This window comes from Phaenicophaeus curvirostris, chromosome 2 (genome assembly GCF_032191515.1).
Source record: "Phaenicophaeus curvirostris isolate KB17595 chromosome 2, BPBGC_Pcur_1.0, whole genome shotgun sequence".
Taxonomy (NCBI): Eukaryota; Metazoa; Chordata; class Aves; order Cuculiformes; family Cuculidae; genus Phaenicophaeus; species Phaenicophaeus curvirostris.
In genome coordinates, this window is record NC_091393.1 from 118700850 (window position 1) to 118711813 (window position 10964).

The following is a 10964-nucleotide window of genomic DNA, read 5'->3' on the forward strand; positions in this document are numbered from 1 at the left end:
CCCAAATGTGTCCCCTCTGCCAATGTTTGTCTTCTCTTCAGCTCCTGTTGGGAACGGGCAGGCAGGACTGCACATGGTGATGGTTACTTGGGCACAGAGTATATCCACAAGATTTCTCTGGGAATTCTTCCCTCGGGCCATGGAAGCGCATTGCTGACGTTAACTGTTTGAAGCCCTGTCTGCCATGAGGCCAATCTGTCCTGCACATCCTGCTGCCCAGCCAGGGAAGCTGTTAAGCCATTAACTTTGCAAAACCTTGGCTGGTTGAAGCTGCTGAGTGCTGGTAGCAGCCCCAGCGCCCGTGCAGTGGGTGAATGGACATTTGGACATCCAGAGGGCTAGAACACCTCCCATACGAGGACAGGCTGAGAGAGTTGGGCTTATTCAGCCTGGAGAAGAGAAGGCTCCAGGGAGACCTTAGAGCAGCCTCCAGTACTGAAAGGGGCTCCAGGAAAGCTGGGGAGGGCCTTGTGGTCAGGGTGTGCAGGGATAGGGTGAGGGGAACGGTTTAAAGCTGAAAGAGGGGAGACTGAGATTAGACATTAGGAAGAAATGTTTTCCTGTGATGGTGCAGAGTAACTAACTGTCCCAGGTTGCCCAGAGAAATTAGATATACCTTATTAACTGGTATTGAACACACAGGCCTTAAACACCTCGTGGTTTTAAACACCTCGTGGCTTTGAGACAGACTGTCCGATGTAATAATCATGGAATCATAGAACAGGTTGAGTAGGAAGGGACCTCAAAGCCCATCCAGATACACTGGATCAGGTTGCTCAGGGTCCCATCCAACCTGGCCTTCAACACCTCCAGGGATGGGGCACCACCTCTCTGGGCAGCCTGGGAAAGGGCCTCACCGTCCTCATCGTGAAGAGTTTCTTTCCAATGTCTAATATAAATCTTCCCTCTTCCAATTTAATGCCTTTCTCCCTTGTTCTTCTATTATAGTCCTTTGTAAAAAGCCCCTCCCCAGCTTCCTTGGAGTCCCTTTCAGTACTGGAGGTCTCCCTGGAGCCTTCTCTTCTCCAGGCTGAGCAACCCCAATTCTCTCTGCCTGTCCTTGTATGGGAGGTGCTCCAGCCCTTGGATCACCTTCATAGCCTCCTCTGCACCCATTCCAACAGTTCCATATCCTTCTTATGTTTCGGATTCTGGAACTGGACACATGACTCCATGTGGGGTCTTAGAGGGACAGAGCTCACCAAAGAATGAGCTCCATATAAATTGAGGCTCTTTACAGGATAGTGGAGAACCCCACGGAAGCCTGAAGGCATCAAGCAGTAAGAATTTAGGGTTCATTTGGGCTGATATTTTCAGAAGTCCTTATTGGGGATACGTTGAGACAACAGCTTCTGTTTTTCTCTGAGCACAGTGCTGAGGATTGCCAGAGCCGTTACAAGTGCCTGACTGAGTTAATAATCATTCCAGATGTTTCTCCCGCTAGTGAACAGGACACTGTTAGGTTTAGGACAGCTGTTGGGAATTACCTTTGGACCAGGCTTGGGGTTTCAAATGCAGAGGATTTAAACAAACCCAACGCACAGCTCACACAAGGAGACAACACTTTAGTGCCTTGGCCTGGAAGGCAGTGTTGAAGCTAAAAGCTCTATTAGTGGGTTTCAGTTTACTGAGGCTGAATCCTTCCCCAAGGATCGCTCATGTTCTGTGCAATTACAGGCCTTGGCGTGATAACGTTTTTCCTCTCTGTTTCTCCCTTTTGCATTTTCTCAGTGTGAGCAAAACAGCAGCAAACTCTGCAGAGGCAGGAGAGCGCTCGAGGGCTTGCATGGAACGTGGCTCTGTTGGACCAGGAGGTGTGTGGGCACGGCGCGATGTGGTCTTAGGGGCTGCATGGCACTCGCAGGCTTCGGGAAAAAGTAAACCATAATGTCATAGAATGGTTTGGATTGGAAAGAACCTTGAAGCACATCCAGATACAACCCCCTGCCATGGGCAGGGACACCTCCCACTGGATCAGGTTCTCAAAGCCCCGTCCAAACTGGTCTTGAACACCTCCAGGGATGGGGCAGCCACCACTTCTCTGGGCAACCTGGGCCAGGGCCTCCCCACCCTCACAGGAAAACTTTCCTTCCTAAGATCTCATCTCAGTCTCCCCTCTTGCAGCTTCAAACTGTTCCCCCTCATTCCTGTCCCTGCGCTCCCTGATCAAGAGCCCTTCCCCAGCTTTCCTGGAGCCCCTTTCAGTCCTGGAGGCTGCTCTAAGGTCTCCCTGGAGCCTTCTCTTCTCCAGGCTGAACAACCCCAACTCTCTCAGCTTGTGCTTGTATGGGATCCTGCGCTAGGATCATCTTCATGGCCTGCTCTGGACTTGCTCTAACAGCTCTGTGTCCTTCCTGTGCTGAGGGCTCCAGAGCTGGATGCTCCAGCTGATGGAGTCAATAGAGCGCTGGGTGTCTGCCCTCAAACTGCTGGTCGTTTTCTCACTTGCTGCAAAGGAGGATGTGGATGGGTCACTGGGAAGTGTGTTGAAGGACATGGATGGACCAAATAGGTGAGCTGATCGTGCTCGTCTGAGGAGCTTGCAGAGGATATGGTGAAGCAGTGGAGTTGTTGGAGAGGCAGGACAGGGGAGGCCCAGCTCGGGGAGGGATGGGATTCAGACGGGAGAGGAAAGGTGATGAGAAAGGGGCAAAGAAAATGATCTCAGCAGCTGTCTTCTGCGTGGCTACTCCTGCCTCCTGCAGCTGTTCATTAGGAATTCTGTTTATGCCACAGGGAGGTTTGGAGTCTCTGAAGCTGACACAGTTTTAATAGACAAAGACATTTTGAGTGCAGCACATCTGCTCTGGAATGCTAAGGAACGGGCTCCATGTGACAGTGCCATTGGTTGAAGCATCTCATCCTGCTTTTTTTTTGGATTAGGACCTCCTCTTTTTTATCTTAAAATTTAATTTTTGAGGTCAGAAGAAGTGCTGTGCTTGATCATTAAGTTTGCAGCTATTAAACAACCCTTAGTCTTCCTAATATCCCTGGGTTCCCAGCCTTGGGAGCTGGCAGAATCACCTTTTACTTTGAAGGATCCCAAAGCATTTCCCAAACGTGGCTGTCAGAGATGGGAAACAGCGGTTTGGTGAGGAATGCGCTGCGTAACGTGGGAGTGCAAAAGAAGTCAGATTGAGTAGGGGATAACACTTCTTCCAAGAATATGGTGAGTGCTGATGCCTCTTGAGCTGCGGGTGGGAGCTGGGAACCAGGAAGTCCAAATAAAATGGACTAATGTGTGAATTATTTATATGACAGGAATATCATCAAACTCGGAAGCTTTGCTATTAACGGTTTTGTTGTTGGTTTTGGTGTTTTTTTGCTGTTAAGTTTCAAATATTAAGAAACGATAAAAGGGAGCCAATTGGATTGGGCTGGTTCTTGCCTAGGCTGCAGTGGTGAAGCTGCAGGGAGGGAGCAGCCCTGCTGGAACCCTCAGCAGGGGCAGATGCTCAGTGCTGGAGGGGGCTGATCCGGAGCAGAAGCCTCCTTTGGGTGCCTGACCACTGACACAAAGCTGCATTATTATCCCCAGCAGAAGAAGGGTATAAGAAGAATTTCTTCCTAATGTATAATCTAAATCTTCCCCCTTCCAATTTAAAGCCATTCCCCCTCATCCTATCACTACAGTCCTTTGTAAAAAGCCCCTCCCCAGCTCTCCTGGAAAACCTTCCAGTACCGGGAGGGTGCCGTAAGATCTCCACACAGCCTTCTCTTCTCCAGCCTGAACAATCCCAACTCTCTCAGCCTGTCCTCGTACAGGAGGTACTCCAGCCCTCAGATCATCTTCGTGGCCTCCTGTGGACTCTCTCCCACAGATCCATGTCCTTCACATGCTGAGGACTCCAGAACTGAATGCAGGACTTCTGGTGAGGTCTCAGCAGAGCAGAGCAGAGGGGCAAAATCCCATCCCTCGTCCTATTGATCACACTTCTTTGGATGCAGCCCAGGATGTGGTCGGCTTTCTGGGCTGTGAGCACCCATTGCCGGCTCATGTTGAGCTTGTTGTCCATCAACACCCCCAGATCCTTCTCTTCAGGGCTGCTCTCAGTCCGAGGTATATCCTTGGGTGTATTTTTGCAGCATGTCTTGGTTGTTGTTGGAGGTGTGACTCCTCCAGAAGCCGCGACTGCGCTTCCACCTCTGTATGCAGAGTTTGTTTCCACTCTTGTATGTGGCCAAGTCTACATGAATCTGCACAGTCTGAAGTCTGTCCATGCCAAAGTGCTCTGAGCTGCCAGCATAGCAGTGATCCTGGGGCAAGGATGCTGCACAGTTAGGGGACAGCTCTCGCACAAGCACAGTGGAGGTCGTGTTATGATGGCATGAGGCATGGTGACATCTTTCTCCTAAAACTTGTGCAGTCAGTGAAGAAGTAGATTAGCTGGGCCACTGGGTTCCTGCTGAGTTGGATGCCTGTGAGTATAGCAGAGGCATCTAGTGCCCCTCTCCTAACTGGGACTGTGTGACTGAGTGTCTGGTAATCATAGAATAATAGTTAGGGTTGGAAGGGACCTTAAAGATCATATAGTTCCAACCCCGCTACTGTGGGGGGTTGGAACTAGAGAGGGGTAATGAGAGAGGGGTTTTTACCCATCGGACTCTCTTTAAAGCAAGTCCAAATTAATAGAGTCCTGGCAAGAGTCATGTTTGTGCATCTGAATTCCTCGATTGCTTTGTAATGAACTGTGTCAGATAAGTCTCTGCCCACTGTATAAATATGGGTGATGATGGCGCATCAGGTAATTTAGTTATTTGGCATCATCGGTGGGGCTGTCGGGAAGGGAGCGGCCTCCACTTATGTTGTGATGAAGCGTCCTCCTAAAAGTGCAGAAGGCATCAGCTTGCTAATGAGAGTGAGCGGCAGCCTGCCCTGTGCATCACGGGCTTTTCCAAGGGGAGTGGAAGAGCTGGTGTCAGACTCGCAGCTGCACAGGTACAAATGGGGAGTCAGGGAGCAGGTGAAAGAGCTGAACAGGGAGGGAAGTTGCGTTTGGAATTCATTAGCCAAGTTAATGAGTCCATCTCACAGTGATGAATTTAGTGTCACCACACCTTGCTCAGGTGTAGCTGCCCCTCTGCTCTGCGCTTGTGAGACCGCACCTGGAGTCCTGCATCCAGCTTTGGGTTCCTTAACATAAGAAGGACATGGATCTGTTGGGACAAGTCCAGAGGAGGCCATGAAGATGATCTGAGGGCTGGATCATACAAGGACAGGCTGAGAGAGCTGGGGTTGTTCAGCCTGGGGAAGAGAAGGCTGCAGGGAGACCTCAGAGCAGCCTTCAGTACTGAAAGGGGCTCCAGGAAAGGTGTGGAGGGGCTCTTGATCAGGGAGTGCAGCGATAGGATCAGGGGGAAGCCAAAAGAGTGCATCATCTTTGTGGCCTCCTCTGGACTCACTCTAACAGATCCGTGTCCTTACCATGCTGCAGAAGTAGTGACGACACAGAGTAAGTGGTAATGATGGTGTTTTGAGACTTGAGAGAGGTTTGTGTTTTTGCCTTGGGGAAAATTACGTGCTATCTATCTGAGCTGTCTGGGGTTGAAAACCACAAAGAATAGCAAGGACTGTCTTGTACTTCTGTACCAAGTCAGTGTTTGGAAAGCCAGCCCTCTCCTCCCATTTGGAGCTGACCTCTGCATCCTTCTTTTTTATGACACGAACTGCCTGTCTCTTCACTGCAGTTTTACCTCAAGACAGTTCTTTTTCATGACTTGCTTCAAGCAAAGACAAAATGAGCCTTCCCCTCCTCCCCCACCTGATTTAAATCTGTTAGTGGTGAATAAAAAATCAGCCACACACTGACTCCTTGCGCCGCTGCACACAATGGAGCAAAGCACCTGCTTCCCTGGTTTGCTTCCCAAATAATAACTTGCCTCTTTGTAATGGCCATGTGGTGAGCAGGACAGCATCAGCCTCTGCGGGGTTGTATGGATTTACCAGGTATGGATTTACCAGGTATGGATTGTGGTATGGATTTACCAGGTTCCTTGTAAAGCATCTGCCCTGTGGTCCCTTGCTCTGGGATGTGGAGAGGGGGTGAACTCTGCATCCAGGGTGCTTTGCCATTCGGTACCACGGAACAGAAAAGGATTTGCTCGTACGCTGGGTATTTGTGCAGAGAAGTGCTTGTGTGCAGCTCTGGAGAATAAATAAAACAATGTGGCTGCTTTATTACCAGAAAACAACACTAAATAATAAATTGGAGAAGTAGAAACTCTGTATGTAAAGCGGATCTTGCAATGCGTTATGCAGATAGCAAGAAGGCATCAGAGAAGGAAACTGCTGGGAAAAGGCAGGCTGGGAAGATGGACGATCTTGTGGACAGGACAATTAGATGTGGAGTGAATCCCAAGCTTCTAGGGTGACCTTGGGCTGTTTCTCCATTACCTGCTCTCTGAAAACTGGATGTGGTTTTACTGCCTTAAGGATTTCATCAGACTAAAGGAACGTTCGTGAACCACTCGGCTGAGCTCAGCTGAGGAGCGTGATGGAGCTGTTGGGGCAGCTTGCACATACAGTGGGTCTTCTCTCTGCTCCCACTAAGGATTTCTGAATTGCAGGAGACGTGTTTGTGGAGACTGTAAGATGAGGTGATGCTGTACTGGGGGCACTGGTCCTGTGCTGTCTGGGCAGGAGGACATCTGGCTGGAGAGAAGGTAGCAAGCGTGGTGCAGAGTCAGCATCCATGTTGTCTGGGACCTGTTTCCAACAGAGCACGCAGGGAAAGAAGAGAAGAACAGGGTGGATGTACGTGGTGCTTCTGCTATTGTTCAGCTGCTGCCTTCTTCAGCACACTTGCTTTCTGGCTCTAGTGGAGCAAGAACAGGAAGGGGCTGTGGGGAAGCTGGGGAGGGGCTCTTGATCAGGGACTGCAGGGATAGGACAAGGGGAAATGGTTTTCAGCTAAAAGAGGGGAGATTGAGATTAGATCTGAGGAAGAAATGTTTTGCAGTGAGGGTGGGGACGCCCTGGTCCAGGTTGCCCAGAGAAGTGGTGGGTGCCCCATCCCTGGAGGTGTTCAAGGCCAGGTTGGATGAGTTGGAAGGGACCTTAAAGTCCATCCAGTTCCAACCCCCTGCCATGGGCAGGGACACCTCCCAGTGGATCAGGTTGCTCCAAGCCCCATCCAACCTGGCCTTGAACACCTCCAGGGATGGGACTTCCATGACTTCTCCGGGCAACCTGGGCCTGTACTGTGGGATGAACATTCCTTGGTTTAGATAAAAGCTTCCTGAAGTCAAGGATGCAGTTTATTCCCTTAGCTGACAGATTAAAGGCCTTTTACCGGTTGTGTGTGCAGCAGCGTTGATCTTTGCCTTGGAGAATTTCCCTGTGCCTTTGAGCTCTCGAGACAGTACAAATCCTTCATGCTGATCACTACGGATGTCGCATGTGAAGCATTTCAGAGTGCATTTTCGATCTGCTCCTTTGAAAGTTCTGCTCTCAAACATTTCTTATAGCGCACACACCTAATAGATTTATTTTCCTCGCAGAAGGAAAATCCTCTGAATGCTTCTGTTCCCAAAGCAATCAGAGATTTGGGGTGTAATCCTTTTCTTTGAGAGTGTAAAGTAGCAGAAGGTTACCATCGCTGAAGGGCTGGTGTGTGTTGGTTTCCTTTCCATTTCACCTCAAACTCTTTTTCTGAAGGGTGTCATATCCTATATTTCCCTATTTTAGCAAAATTTTCTGCTTTTGCTGTTAAACTCTGTAAAAAATGTGAGATTTTTTTCTTTGATTTCATTTTCAGTGCTGATGAAAAAGCAGCTTGGCAATAGAAACTGTCTCAAGACTGAACAGGTCAAGCACAGGAGCACAATCCCCGATGTCCTTTGCTATCGTCAGAAGGGAGCCTGCGTGCCAAGGTGGGTGTGGGGTTTTGTTCTTTATGGAGAGGGCTTGCACCACAGAATGTTTGTGGAGGGAACACAGCAGCGATAACACTGCAGACCTGTTATTTGATGAGGAAAGAAAGTAAGGACGTGGATGGGTGCATACTGACAGAGTCTAGGGGCTGGAACGTAGCAGATGCAGGATCCCTGTGGATTTTCCTCTTGGGAAGTTCGTAGAATCATTTGGTTGGAAAAGACCTTTGAGATCATCGAGTCCAACCATACCTGCCCACTGCTAAACCAGATCCCTGAGCACCTCATCTACCTGGCTTTTAAACCCCTCCAGGGATGGGGACTCCACCACTGCCCTGGGCAGCCTCTGCCAGTGCCCGAGAACCCTTTTGGTGAAGAAATTTTTCCTGATGTCTAATCTGAACCTGCCCTGATGTGAAGTGAGGCCATTTCTTCTCATCCTGTCGCTGTCACTCAGGAAAGGAGTCCAACACACACCTCTCTCCAAGCTGCTTTCAGGGAGCTGTAGGCAGTGTAAGGTCTCCCCTCAGTTCAGTGCAGTCTGGTTACCATATTTTCCCAATGGTTATTTGTTGCTGTGCTAGGGCCCTGGAGACCTAGAATTTTACAATTCCCTGGCTCTGCTCACAAATATGCTGAGAAAGGAACAAAATTTCCCTAATTTTATAGGGAGATGGGCAAAGGGGAGGTATAAGCAGGGAGGAATACATGTGCTCAGGTGTTTGCAGGAGGACCTTGGTGGCTGAACAATTCATAGAATCACTAGGTTGGAAAGGACCCACCAGATCGAGTCACATTATTCCCATCAATCACTAAACCATGTCCCTCAGCACTTCATCCCCCCATCTTTTAAACCCCTCCAGGGAAGGTGACTCAACCACCTCCCTGGGCAGTCTCTGCCAGTGCCCAACGGCTCTTTCCGTGAAATGTTTTTTGCTGATTTGCAGGGTAATGACTCCATGAGCATCTACAGATTGGATCTGCCTGGTGCTAGAAATGCAAAATGAGTGAGAACCTCAGGTATGCCCATTTGCCTACAAGAAAGCTGGGAGGGGCTCTTGATCAGTGAGCGTGGGGATAGGATGAGGAGGAATAGTTTGAAGCTGAAAAAGGGGAGATTGAGATGAGAAATGTTTTCCTGTGAGGTTGGTGAGGCTCTGGCCCAAGTTTCCCAGAGAAGCGGTAGCTGCCCCATCCCTGGAGGTGTTCAAGGCCAGGTGGGATGGGGCTTTGCAGAATCTGATCCAGTGGGAGGTGTCCCTGCCTAGAGCACTGGATGATTTTTAAGGTTCTTTCCAACCCAAACCATGCTGTGATTCTCTGCTACCTTCACTGTCATGAGGAGTGCCTACTGTGGAGCTGAGGAACACTGGGAATGCAGCCTGGGATTTAAACTAAGGTGTGACAACGTGCCCAAACAGCAATTTAGTCTCACAGCCCCACACCTTAGAAGGAACTGCAGTGCGCAAACCTGTCGTGCCGAGAGATTGGTCAGACTGCCATTTGGGAAGAGGCTATGGTTGTAATTGAACTTCTGACTTCCCAGGAGCTCTTCCTGCCTCTTTTTGTGTGTTTGTACCAATAGGTCTATCAGGCAGCGACGCTGTGTTTCATGTCCACGAGAGTTGCTCAGCCTGGGGCTCAATCAGTTTAAATGTCTCGGGAGCAAGAGGAATGGGTTGACTGGAGAGCCCAGCAACTGACACCTTATCCTCCTCCCAAACTCCTCTTTGGGAGCTGTGGAAATCAGCACCTTTTTTGTCAGGGCTGCTTGTTGATCTCAACACTGAAGCCTCTCTTGGTAAACCCACAGACTGGGTTTTACTTTGGGGATTTTTTAAGTCCTAATAACGACGTGTTACAACCTCAGGCTCTATCGAGTTGATGAAGAATAAAGTCTTAGTAATGAAGAAGACTCTAAGAGTGTGTCTAAAGTGCTCGCTTTATCGCCAGCACATATTTCATGCTGACAGTCAATACTTTTAACTGATCCCAAGCCACGTGCATTGCATTTTAAATCCCTCCCAGCCTGCTCTCATCTTTCTCTTATGGACTTTCCCAAGCAGAGTCAGTTTGTCAGCTTCAGGTTTCTGAGCATATGGATTTTTTTAACTCACAGCCCATGTTTCTAGGTCAGGAGGATCAAGTTTGTCCTGTAACTGAATGGAAAGACTGGAGGAGGCACTGAAGGATTAGGTGGCAAAACAGCTGTGGAGGATCGTGTGCTGGGTGATGGATTTAGTTTTTCAAGCACCACAGTTGCTGTTTCAGGGAGTCCAGTTTGCCATTTTATTACTGCTTAGGGCTCATAAATGGGCAAAGCAACTATGAAGAAACAAGATTTACATGCGTTCTCAGCTGATTGTCCTTGGGGCTGCTTTTAGTGTCTGTGGGGCTGTAGTTGTGGGGTTGCTCCAAGCCCCATCCAACTTGGCCTTGAACACCTCCAGGGATGGGGCAGCCACCACTTCTCTGGGCAACCTGGGTCAGGGCCTCCCCACCCTCACAGGAAAACATTTCTGCCTAAGATCTCATCTCAATCTTTCAGGTGAAAACCATTCTCCCTCATCCTATCCCTGCACTCCCTCATCAAGAGCCCCTCCACAGCTTTCCTGGAGCCCCTTTCAGTACTGGGAGGCTGCTCTAAGGTCTCTCTGCAGCCTTCTCCAGGCTGAATAAGCCCAACACTCTCAGCCTGTCCTCACATGGGAGGTGCTCCAGCCCTCGGATCATCTTTGTGGCCTCCTCTGGCCTCTCTCCAACAGAATTTGCCACGTGATGGATTTTTATGCCCATGCTGTGGGCCGTCAGTGCCATCGCAGAGTTTTCCAAGCAAAAAGGTCTTTCGAAGCAAGCTGATACTGCTGGGTGTTGCAGTACCTGTTGGATCCTCACTTCCCCATCTTGGCTTTAACGTGCAGTGTAGACTTCTCCACTTTTCACCAGAAATGCCCGCGTGAGTGGGAACAGCTGGCAGAGGGAATAGTAACCAACACGACTACATTCCTTTTAAACCTTCTCTTGCAGTGAATCAAAATTTTCTGGCAGGAAATGAAAGCCAAACACTTCATCTAAAAATTCCTCGGTAGCTC

At 49.4% G+C, this 10964-nt stretch overlaps 1 protein-coding gene across 5 annotated transcripts in view; it reads left to right on the forward strand.

Moving 5' to 3' along the window:
- The window catches only part of EXTL3 (exostosin like glycosyltransferase 3), a 130864-nt gene that overhangs the window by 91496 nt on the left and 28404 nt on the right, over positions 1-10964 (forward strand). For all 5 annotated transcript variants that reach the window (XM_069850633.1, XM_069850636.1, XM_069850635.1 and 2 more), the window contains one exon: positions 7758-7872. The gene's annotated coding sequence lies outside the window, so the exon portion shown is untranslated. The remainder of the gene's footprint in view (positions 1-7757; positions 7873-10964) is intronic.